The sequence below is a fragment of the Capsicum annuum genome, chromosome 6, assembly GCF_002878395.1.
Source record: "Capsicum annuum cultivar UCD-10X-F1 chromosome 6, UCD10Xv1.1, whole genome shotgun sequence".
Lineage (NCBI taxonomy): Eukaryota > Viridiplantae > Streptophyta > Magnoliopsida > Solanales > Solanaceae > Capsicum > Capsicum annuum.
The window spans coordinates 64,341,799-64,355,671 of NC_061116.1; positions in this window are offsets into that span (position 1 = coordinate 64,341,799).

The window sequence follows — 13,873 nt, forward strand, 5'->3', positions numbered from 1 at the left end:
GAAAAAAATGGAATAAAAACACATTTATTTAACTATCAAACTAATAGTATTGGAATAAGTTCAACGTACACATAAAAAGATGAAAATGTAAGGTATTATACCTTCTTCTATTTATTTATTCTCAGCCTTTGTTCCCCTTGAGGCTCCCCACTTTTCTGAATTCAATTGCTTATTAATGAGATAAGTACATATATATAAATTTTTTAAACTCTCCATTATTATTATTATTATTTTATTATTTTTATTATTTTTATTATTATTATACACATGAATCTACTTTTTCATATTTATAATACTAAGTAATTACAATGCATAACAGATTATATTTATTGAACAGTTTTAAATATTTATTGATTTATCAGAAAATATTTTTTTCTAACTGATTTAGTAGACTTAAATTTAGGAATTTACAATTATCATTACTCAATCAAATTATTTTTTTCTTTAATCTTTCAATATTTTTTTTTCTCTCTTCTAAAATATTTTTTATTCTAGAAAAGAAAAATAATATTTTCCTTCCCTCTCTTTAGCTTTTTATATAAAGTTATATACAAACATGTTTTAGCATGTGAATTGTGAATAAAATACGGAAACGGTAATATAGTTTTTTATGTGTATGAATTTGATCTATAAATTACTTTACTTAATCTTTTTATAACATGCTATATCAAATGCTTAATTTTATTTTCAGCACAACTTCGAAAACTCAAATTTTCACGTTTAAAATAACCAAAATTGGGGTTAGGGAAAGAGATGGAGAATCTAACCCTCACCAATAAGGTAAAAGTTCAGCAGGTAGTCAGCCAATGAAGCTATTAAGATTCCCTTTATATACATATACTAGTTGTAGGACTATTCAAAATCAAACCATAAACGATAAGCAAATCGTAAAATTGACTTATTGACTTATTCGTATTGAGTTATTAGATTAACAGTTGAGGAACAAATTAAAATTTTATAGTTAACGATTTATCAAAACAGAATAAATTACTTAATTTTCTTATTGGGTAAATTATTTACCCATTAAAAAACTATTATACTTATACTTTACTATTAGCTATATAAATTACTTATTATTCACCCTAAAGCTCCATTTAATATTCTACCGCTCCTTAAAATTGATTTGACCAAAATTAATTCGGGTGAAAATCATTTTCACCCCCCAACTTTGATTAAAAAATCAAACCCCCCCTCAACATTGAACAATAATCATACCCCCCCTTTATCCTATGTAATGTATATTTTGTCCTTGTAATTTTAATCCTATATTTATGTAAAATCTTTTTATATTATATGTAATGAATATTATTTTAACATGGTTATTTGTAGCATTTTATTTAAATTTATTAACTTTATAAGCAAATTAATGTTTTTTTTTATAAACTTATCACAAAATCCAATGTTATTTTTTAAGATCGTTATTTTAGTATTATATGTATTAAAATGTCGTTTGGTGTGAGGTATAATTACAATAATTCAGAGATAAAGTTCATGATTATTTATCCTGCATTTAATTAGATGTATTAGGTAGTCTCAAAATTATTTGTCGCACTATTTATACCACAGTGATGAGATAAGTTATCACACATACATGTTAGTACAACTTATTTTGTGATAACTAATTTCGAAATAACTTGTTTCCAAACATCCCACCTCTAAGTGTGTATATATACATATGTATGTACATGCATGTGCGTATATTTTCGTGTTTTATCACTCTCTTACTAAATTCGTTTCATATTACTTAACTTTTTGTTGATATAACACGATCCTTAAGAAAATCTTACTTAGAGGTATATTTTGCTAAATTAAATTTATTAATGATAATTTGAAACTTTAAATTTATCTATATTGTTACTTTATATAGTTATTTAACACTAAAGGGTAGAAAAAAAAACATAATACAATTCTCTTGATTTCACAAATTGAGCAGATAATTTAAAACATCTATTTTTAGTATGAGAATCAAGTGATAAGAAACGATAGTATCTATTGTCTATATCAGTAAATAAGTGTGATTGTCATTAATAGAGTATTACAAATTTTATAATTTATATAAATAAATATAATCTTTAAAATTTAACCTTATTTTTATTCGAGAAAAATATCTAGTACCCCGAACTATGACCAAATTTGCTACGACACACGTTAACTTCACGGGGGCCCTATTACCCCTTAAACTAAATTTTAGCGTATTTTTGTCAATCTTTTTAGTTAACAAAATACCTTTTATCAATCATTTTAGATGGCATGACACCTTTGATGTGGACTCCATTTTATGTAATAATGGTGCCACATTAACACAAAAAACGACAAAACTACACTAAATTTGAGTTCAGGGGATAGTAGGATCCCTGTGAAGTTAAAGTGTGTCGTAACAACTTTGATCATAGTTCGGGGTGGTACAAAAGACTTATCGCTTTCATTTATTGTTTATATTTTCTGCATTGAAATATGTTTATAAAATTAGTATTACTTATTATTTTTATTTGTAAAATAAATATTATAGTTTTGATTATTATTAATAAAACTAATTTTCTTATCATGCTAATTTACTTCATAAAGATCATCATTAGCTTATATACTTAATTAGTATTTCTTACTTTTTCCTAGAAGATAATGTTTATGTTTTTATGAAAATTTTGTTATATGATTTTTTTTAAAAATGAAAATATGACGATTTTAAAGAAGTTAAAAAAAAAGAAAAAAAAATTGATGATAAAGGATAAAATAGGAATTCTATTTTATTATCTAATAATTATTTTGACGTACAGCTAGAATGAAGATAAGCATACCAGCACAAATTTTTTATCAAGAAATCATATAATTTATTAAGGAACTGTGAGTTATTCAGCCCAATCAATAATCTCACAACTAAGAATAGTTAGAAGGATATCTTTATACAATCAAATTAAACTCAAAAGGCAAGTTTGAAACATAACTTCATAAATTGTCAGAATTTCTTATTATAAGATGATGATCAAGAATTTTTGCAATGTTGAGAATAAAATGGTACAAAGACGACAAACTATATATAGCAAACAGTGAAGATCTTGAGTTAATCTTGGTAATTGTCATGCAATTATATTATTTTTTCTAACTAAAGGGTATAAAAACAGAAATATGCCGCAGAAAGAAAAATTCGATGAGACACATCTCTATAGCTTTAATATAAATTGAAGCAGTTGAAAATTTCCAATTTAACATGACATGTCAAGTAAAAGTTTAAAGATTCAGTCAGTAAAAAGAGGCAGAAAAAAATTTCAGTAACGAAAGAATTGAAGCATGTGGTACCACCTGCTCCTCCTGCACGCCCACCACCACCAGTAGTCTTCCTATAATGTAGGATAGCAGCAGCTGTAGCAGCCTCCCTTTGCGGTCCACCTCCACCCAAAGCCATTTACTCAATGTTTCAATATATGAATTAAAAAATTTTTAACAAGAAGAATCACAATAAACATTTAACGTACTAATATATTGCAACTCCTGAAACACAACGAACACATAAAAGACAGTAAACAACAAACAATCAAATAATTGAATAAAATGATCGACCGAAAGGAACACAGTAACTAACTATCACATTCAGGTATTCTAACAACACATAATAGTATGAAGATGATATATTCCTTCTGATAATTAAGCATCACAACCTCTAAACTCTAAAATGGATATATCAACTATCATTTAAAAGTTCAATGAACTCAACCATTACAGTCAAATTAGTCTCACATAGTTGAAACAAATGGGGCACTATTTAAGACATAATACACAGACAATATTAGACATTTTTAAAATAATACAATTTCGAATTATCATTTGCTACTGATCCTAAGGAATTGTCAATTATATTAAATATTTCAGCCGCCGCGTCACCAATTTCTCATGCATATGATAATAGAAATTTTAAAATTATCTATGCAATACGAGACAGTTAGAACTGCTATACATGTGTTTTTACCCATATTACGAAAATCATACTAATAAGAATTAACTCCAGCAGTGTACACTACTATATATATATATATATATTTGATAACCACGTGATTGGTTGTTATACTTTGTAAGCTAATGGACGAGCTACTAACATATGTAAGCTCAAGGCGGTATGCCTATAGTATAATTGCAATCCAATAGGAGGAAAATGCTCCATAGCTCCAGATGTTTTGACCAGAAAAGCTCAACATTTTATTTATTTATTTTTGTTTGAGTAAGGAATGACAGATATTTCTATTTTTGCTTCTGTATTGCTATTTTTTTACTTTACTTATTTGATTGACACATTATTATTTGACAGAGGTATAGAAGATAACATTTATCAATAGGGGAGAAAAGAGAGTCGATAGTAACATTCAAATCAATGATAAATATAAAATATATAGGTAATGAGAATTCAATGTTCATGTAAAAAAATAACTCTTTTGAATCAACGAGGAGGTTGATTTTGATGCATAATAATAAAAAAAGGCAGGTGATATCTATATCAGCTAACAAATCAACGGGAAGAATACCTTACGGAGAAATACTTTTTTTATGTCCTAAATATCAGTTGTTCTGATAATAATGGTGCTACTAAATGTCGCAGTATCAAGCATGTATATTAAATTAATCACTGGGTGCTGTTATTAAATGATTATTATTCAATTAAATTAGAGAAAGAATTTTGTAACAATAGACATTGATTATGCAGCCAGAAAAACAATTATGAGCAAGTCACAAAATGAGAAATAATAGAAAATAGAGATTAAAAGGACTCGTATAATTTTCTTGTTAGAGAGAAAATTAAATTTTGATTTAGAGGCTATTAATTTATATTTATTTATCTCAAATCCAACAACAAAAAACAAAAGGAGCTTTGAAACAAAAGAATTAGATTAAACTTGAAACTAATCAAAATCAAAATCAATGCAATCTTGTTCTATTTCACCGGTATAGTAACATCTTAAGTAAGAAAACAGACATGCATGCAATGAAGAGAACTACTAACATGAATGTATTCATGAGTACAACTACAAATATAAAATACCTCTTCATTCTGTAGTGTCATAAGTTTATATATCTTTTATATTTTTTTTTTTGTTTTTCAGAGGCATTTTTTATCAACAATCTGAAATTTGCAGGTTGACTCTTCTATTTTTAAAGTAATCGAATTGATATTAACTCTTTATGCCATGTCCAGCTAAATATAAAATTTAAATATAAATAAATAAATATAGATCAACATCATGGATAGAATGAGAATGATATAAAGTGTTAATTGAATAAACTTGAATATGTGAATTAACAGAAAAAAGTCTAAGCATAGTTCGAATAAGACAAAAAGAATAAAAAAAATAAAAAATAGATGAAAGAAAAATAAAAATATGTAGTGAAAGAAAAAATTTGAAGAAGCACATATGTGTAGCTTCAAAACTAGTAGAAACAGTTGACTCCAATTTAACACCCTCAATTTAATACTGCATGTCAAATAAAATTTTATAAATTCAATCTATATGATTAGATGAAAAAAATTCAATAACGACTAACATAACCCACAATAATTATTCCTTAAAAATTAACAAAGACAAAGAAAATAGAGAAAAAACCTACAAAGAAAAGAAAAGAGTAAACGAAAAAAAAAAAATTGTGCTCAAAACAAAGAATGAAGAAAAAGATGAAAAACATAAGTGGACCATCAAAGATACCTGAAGTCGAATTTCTTGGAAGGAAGAAGCTTAGTGAAGAAAGCAGGAGTGTTCTTTTGTGTTTAAATTAAAGGAAGAAAAAATGTTAAGAATTGTGTACTACTTTACTATTATTTAGAAAGAACAAAAAACATTCGAAAGGAAGGAAAAAAAAGATAGAGGAGAGAGGTAAAGGACGTTGAAGAAGTAACTTTTTAACACGTAATAGAGAAAAAAAATCCTCAAATAATGAAACAAAGGAGAATTAATTAAGAGTAACAAAAAAGAGTTTAAATGTAAAAAGCATAATTCAAATCTTAAATATTAGGTGTAGGTGGCAAGCTTATAATTAGACTTTAATAATAATAGACTTTCTTTAGAATAAGTACCCAAAATTTTATATTTTACACTTAAACCTAATTTTTAACTAAAATTCTAGTTTCTAAAAGAAATAAAATAGATTTTTTCTCCTTCTCTTTCAATGAATTTCTCCCACTTTCTTCTTCTTCTTCTCCTCTTCTCCTCCTCTATTTTGTTGTTCTCTTCTTGGTATTGTTTTGAGTTTCTTCTTTGAAGAATTTGAGAGCAATTTTTTTTGCAATTTTGATCTTTGAACTAAATTTTGATTGTGTAGTATTAGAAATTACTGAGCATATTTTCAATCATTGTGACAAATAAATTAGGTAGTTTGATTGTGTATTATTCATCTAAGTTTGAGTTTTATATTGTTGTTTCTATCATTGCTGAAGCATGTTTCAGCAACTACTACAACAACTGTTCAAACAGATGTGGCAACTAATGAAAAATATGCAACAACTGCTGAAAAATTTATTCAGCAAATACTTTATTAATTACAGCAACTATTGAAAAATAAGCCAGTTTCTGAATAATTTATTTAGTAAATGCTTCATTAAATGTAACAATAGCTTAAAATATGCAGTAATTGCTGAATAATTTATTCAACAAGTGATTTATCAATTGATGAAACAGAATGTTATAACAATTGAATAATCTATAACAACTGTTACAACACTTTTTTCAATTGCTGAAGCAGTTGTGGAATAAACCACAACAATTGTGATATTTTAGTACAATCCTTTTTCATTAATTTTTTAATTTTAAATTATAATATCTTCAGGGACCTTCAAGATCATTAATAGGGATAAAATAACATTAAGAATTGATTGTCACGGTGAATACAATATTTATATTTAGCATTGTAAAAATAAAAAAATAACTGAGATGATAGCAATAATCGTACATCAAAATTTTATTTATGATGATTTTTCAAACAAAATCATTACTTATTGTGAATTAAACTGTGAGATGGAAGATATTGTCATCACTTATGTTATAGTTGCGACGAAAAGCAACAATTAATGATCATCATATTTGTCGTTAAATATAATTGATCTAATCAATTAATATTAAACTAAATTAGTTGTTTTAATACGAAAATTGCTATGAAATGTTCAGAAACTAACAAAGTTGTTGAAGCTTAATTCAACAATTGCTATTAAATTTTCAGCAACTAACGTACTTGTTGTAGCAAAATTCAGCAATTGCTATGAAACATTCAATAACTAACAAATTTGTTGTAGCATACTTCAGCAACTGCTGCAAAATATTCAGGAACTAACGAACTTGTTATAGCAAATTTTAGCAATTATTATGAAATTCTAGCAATTAACTTATTTGCTATGGTAAACTCAATTTTGACCACAATCAAATCTAATTTTTATTTTTAAATTAGTCTGACACCATCCTATTATCATTAAATATAATTGATACAATCAATTGGTGATAAATTTTTTTTACTTAATTGATCATCTAGTATATCTTAAATTACTATCTAATTGTATAAGGTCACAATCAAATCTAACTTTTATTCTTAAATTAGACTAACACCACCCTATATATAACATTAAATATGATTGGTCCAATTATATTAATAATCATTTAGCACAATTTTAGTTGATCACATTTGCAATAGTTTTATTCATCGCCTAATATATCTCAAATTACTATCTCATTGTATTTGATAACTATAAAATCTAATTTTTGAACTTAAATTAGACATATATCACTATATTTATCATTAAATATGATTGATCCAAGCAATTAATGATCATTTAACTCAATTTTAGTTGATTACATTTGCAATAGTTTAATAGATCGTCTAGTATATCTCAAAGTACTTTCTCATTGTATTTGATAACTATAAATTTTAAGATTTGGACTTAAATTAGACTAATATCATCCTATTTATCATTAAATATGATTGATTCAATCAATTAATGATTATTTAACTCAATTTAGTTGTTTTAATACAACGATTGCCATAAATTGTTCAACAACTAACATATTTGTTGTAGCATAATTCAACAATTGCTATAAAATTTCAGCAACTACTGTACTTGATGTAACATATTTCAACAATTGCTATGAAATTTCTAACAACTATCGTACTTGCGTTAGCAAATTCGGTTAAGATCACAATCAAATCTATCTTTTATTCTTAAATTAGACTAACATCATACTATTATCACAAAATAAAATTGATTCAATCAATTAGTGATCATTTAACTTAATTTTAATTGATTACATTTGCAATAGTTTAATTGATCGTCTAACATATCTCAAATTATCCTCTCATTATATTTGATAACTATAAAATTCAACTTTTGAATTTAAATTAGACTAATATCACTCTATTTATTATTAAATGTTATTAATTCAATCAATTAATAATTATTTAACTCAAGTTTAATTGTTTTAATGTAATAATTGTTGTAAATGTTCAACAACTAACATACTTGTTGTAGCATTATTCCGCAATTGCTATAAAATTTTCAGCAACTAATGTACTTACTGTAGAATATTTTAACAATTGTTATGAAGTTCTTAGCAACTTACTTACTTGATGTAACAAGATTAATTAAGATCACAATCAAATCTAATTTTTATTCTTAAATTATGTACATCCTCGCTTAGTTCATCTCGAGGTCATTTAGACTCTCCACTAGACTATTCATGTGTAGTTTTATACGAATAAATATGTTCAAAGAACTCAGCATAATCTAATTCAATTACCGTATTTTTATTGATATCCGAATGTTCAAATTTATGAACCAAAACTGACATGCTTTACTATTTTTAGCCTATCCTTTGAACACGCAGTCTACTGTCTTAGGTCCTATCTTTACCTTTTTAGGCATAGAAACTTGGACTTTAGCTAGACACCCCCACACTTTGAAATATTTCAAGTTGGATTTCCTTCCTTTTTATTTTTTCATATGCAATTGATAGTGTCTTACTATGGGGCACTCTATTGAGTATTTGGTTAGCTGTAAAGATAACTTTCCCCCATGAGTTTTGCAGTAAACCTGAACTATAAGTAAGACATTCATCATTTCCTTTAAGGTTCGGTTCTTTCTTTCTGCAATTCCACTAAACAGGGGTAAATACGGGACAGTAATTTGATGGACAATTTCATTCTCTACACATATTTCCATAAATGGAGATTCATATTCTCCACCTATATCACTTCTTATCATTTTGATCTATTTCTCTAACTGATTTTCACGTCAATGAAAGTTATAAAATACCTTTTTTCCACCACGAGATGGTGTTGACTTCATATCACAAATATTAGTGTGGATTAAGTCTAAGGGATTGGAGTTCCTTTCAACGGACTTATACGGATGTTTAGCATACTTTTATTCCACACATGTTTGATTTTTTAATTTATTGTACTCAAAGTTTAGAAAAACGTTTAAGTTAATCAGGTTTCGCAAAGTTTTGTGATTGACATGTCCTAATCGTTCATGCCATAATTTATTAGACTCAAGCAAGTAAGAAGAACCATAACGTTTATTGATTTCAACTGTCATTACATTCATCTTGAAAAGGCCCTCAGTGAGGTAGCCTTCTCCTTAGTACATTTTCCCTTTACTAAGTACAATATTCTCTAAAACAAATACAGATTTGAATCTATGCATGTTAAGAAGTGATACAAAAATCAAGTTTTTCTTAACTCTGGTACATAAAGGACATTGTTGAGAGTCAACACTTTGCCTGACGCCATTTTCAAGAAAATTTTTGTCCCTTTAACTTTTGCAGTTGTGGAGTTTGCCATACATATCTTCTCTTCGCCTTGAGCGGGAGCATATATAGCAAACAACTCTTTATTGTACCAAACATGACGGGTGATATCGAAATCCATCCACCATTCTCTAGGATTTCCTACCAAGTTATATTCAGAAAGCATAACACATAGATCATTCATATCATTCTTAGATTTATCCATATTGGCTTGATCCTTCTTTTTGCCTTGCTTTGGGCACGACAATCTGTTGACTTGTGGACAATCTTGTCACAATTAAAGCACTTTCCCGTGAACTTCTTCTTAGGTGGATTGCTTTGTTGTCCATCTTTCTTCCACTTCTTTGAGTTGTTGGAGTCGTCTTCTATAATGCTGGCTATACTCATTGCAGAATTTTCTTTTGAACTCCTCTATGCAGTTTTGTTGTCTTCCTCAATGTGCAACCTCACAATGAGATCTTCAACTGTCATCTCCTTTTATTTGTGTTTCAAGTAATTTTTGAAGTCCTTCCACAAAGGTGGCAACTTCTCTATTATTACAGCAACTTAAAAGGCCTCGTTCACAACCAAACCTTCAATAAAGTTCATGTGAACATTGAGAACATATTTAACATTTTCAAATAAGGTATTCACTATATTCATACCTTCAACAATGAGATTGTGGATAATAACTTGCAATTCCTGTACTTGATATACGATAGTATTACTGTTAATAATTTTGTATTCAAGGAACCTTGACTTCTTAGTTCCAGCATCCTCAGTCATATATTTTCATTCCAGCATATTCCACAACTCTTTTAATGTCTTTATTTCATTGTACAAGTTGTATAATCGTCTTGGAGACCACTTAGGATATAATTCCTGCATAGGAAATCAAAATATTTTCATGCCTTAATTACAACGAACAGCTCCTTGTACGATGTTTCTTCGAGCAATTCTGGAGCATCTTTAGAAATAAATCTTTGAAGACACAAAGTTGTCAGATAGAAGAGCATTTTCTGCTGCCAGCGTTTAAAATCAACATCCAAGAAGTTTTTGAATTTCTCCGCAAGTGTTATTACATGCGGAGCACTCATACGACTAGTTGTAGCAACATTCATTGCTGCCACACTTGTCCCACCATCAGTTACATAACCATCAGTAGTCATTTTTTCTGTCACAAAAAGACAGTCATCTTTAGTATATCAAAATACTAATTACAAGTTTGTAGAACCTTTAGACCTACTTATTTCTAGTTTAACGATGAAGTTTTTATGTCTTCTAATCATTAACCGACTTACCTTTAACTTGTGATGAAATTTTTATTTCTTCAAATCACTTGTTAAGTTCAAACAACGTAGAAAGCATAAAACTTTAATCTCCAAAAACCAAACAATACAGATTACAATTAATTTCTTAAGATTGTTATTTTGGATACACAATCTGTATATTTCCACACAACACTTTAATCTACGTTCAAGACTATTTCAAGAACAACAATGAAGTTTAACACCTTCAACACAAGTTCAACATGAACTATCAAAGAAGTATATTTATTTAAAGAAATAAGATGAAGTAGAAGTAGAACCAAGTCCACGGAGTGTCCTTAAGGAATTAATTTTCCTCAAGTACCCGAGGTTGCAAAATTTTTCCTCCTATGATAAAATGGCTCATAATCTGAATGTAGTGGTACCTCAAACATTTATGTTCCTTGAACACACTCAACGGTTGATAATCACAAAGAGTTTTTGAAAGAAGAAGAGTGTTTTTCAGTACTCAAAATTAAGTGCATACTTGAGGAAAAGTTCAAGTATTTATAGCCATCAAGTGTCCCTTCAGAAAGGAAGCAATGGTTCATGGAAAAGTGTATCATTTTGGAACAGTCATATCTGTCCCTTCCAAAACAGCATGTCTTTTCTAAATAGTCATATCCAACCGAACAATCACCCCTTTTTCGAAATAGTATGTCTTTTCCTCGAAGGGTTGCGTCCCTAAAGAGGTGCGTTTCTGTATGCATTTGCATGGCTTTCATGGAGAAAATATTTTCGTTGGGTCTTTGGATTAAAAATTTCACTTATTTTTCCAAGTTTCAAATAAACTTTGTCTAAAAAATTAATCTTATTGATTATTTCACGAGACTGAATACGAGCAAGCGATGATGATAGCGCGAGACACCTATTGGTTCTTGCCTCACTATCCACTTGTAGGTGTGTTTCTTAATAAAAACACATGAAAGTTGCTTTCTCCCACCAATGTGGGAGAAGTAAACTTTCCTTTAGGTGAGTACACTTTCCTTTTAAGGAGCTCACTTTTTCTTCAATTATTCCCTCCATTTTTCATCCACACCTCCAATTGAACCCAATAAATAATACCCACAAATTTAAAATCCAAAGGAGAAATTGAAAAAGATGAAATCGTTTTCTTACAAAAGGAAGAAAAAATTCAAGAAATTTCTCCCACAAATTTCAAACCTAAAGGTGAAATTAAAGATGAAAGAAAACCAGTAAATACATGGGATTATGCAGATCTTTATGCAAGAAAGAAGGGTGTCTTTTCATCTTTGTGATGTATATGATATTTAAGAGAGAGAAAAAAAATTAATTTTAAGTAATTATTTAAAAGAAGAGGGATTTTAAGTAGTTAGGATAAGTTAAGTTGTGGTATTAAGTAATTTATCCTTATTTTTAAGCACTTTTGTTGTTTGTCAAACATCCAAATAAGTCCAAAAATGCTTTTAAGCTGGTTTGACCAGCTTTTAAGCTCATCCAAACACCCTCTTAAAGCTTAAGCCTATGCTTATATTTTGAAATTGAAACTTGCAAATTTAAGTCTTTGTAGTGTGATTTTTGGAATTTAATTTGAAGTTACGTTTATATAGATGTATTTAGTATTTTAGGACTTGAAATTTTTTAAAATTTTGTCCATGTAAGTCCCAAAATTGGTCAAACTCGGGTGTGGGTCAGCTTTTGGAACTAGAAAATATTTAAATACCAGATTTTTAAAATCTAATAAAATCTAAGGTCAAATAAATATTTAAAGATAAATTTTCAAAATCTATAATCAAACAAAACTAAAATTCAAATTCATATTAGAATTATTTTAATTTTCTTTATTTCGCACCATATATTATAAGTTATGAGAGGAGAATTAAGTTTGACATTTTCTAAATAAAAGCTGACTACTTCCCAAAGATTTGACTATACGAAGTATATATTAGTGGATGTATATACTGTCCCTCGTTATTAACGGCATGACAACACAACACATGGGAGTGTAACTCCCCTTAAAGCATACATACATATATACATAAGAGAAAGTTCAATGGACATGAAGATCAGTTGTATTAATGGGAAGCCATTTCATCTCCAAACGTAATGATTCTTCCAACTACGACTTCGTTAAGTTCTGTCCCTTCATCACTTAAATTTAAAGTTTTTTTTTTAAGTTCTTTACTAGAGTAGTACTCGTACTACTTTTGCTAATCATTTTTTAATTTTGCTTAGGTGAAAGTATGGCTAGGTGATAATGACGATCATTACTATGTTCTCTCCAGATTTTTGATGACCAGAATGTTGACCGTCACTAAGGTCCTTTTAAACTTCTTTTGTTTATCAATTTCTACATTTAGTTTAATTTGTTATCCTTGTACAGTGACTGACACTAGAGTCGTGCATGTTTACCATAATATTATATTCCTTCTATGGAAATTAAGTAGTCCATTCGATTCTTCCTTTCTATGCATTTACTGTACCCATTCTTCGAGATGATATATTAAATATACATGCACATAAGTATCTTTTCCCACCACATGAACTGTCATTACTTGTCGACCTGCTTCTATTCCTTCTTCCACCTAATGATTATGGAACAAGAACCGATCGACAAGATGATATCAACAAAACACCGTTCTCCACAACTCAATCATGTTAATTATATATATCGATCTATTATCATCTACCATTAAGTACACCTCATACATCAATAACTAAACCTTTTCTATCATTTTTCTATAATATAACAATCACAAACACTTCTTTTTACAGAAAAATAAAAAATTATGGATCTAGTACCTCCAAAAGTCAATGCATAATCTTAGCATTCAAAAAAGCATTATTGAATAACACTGT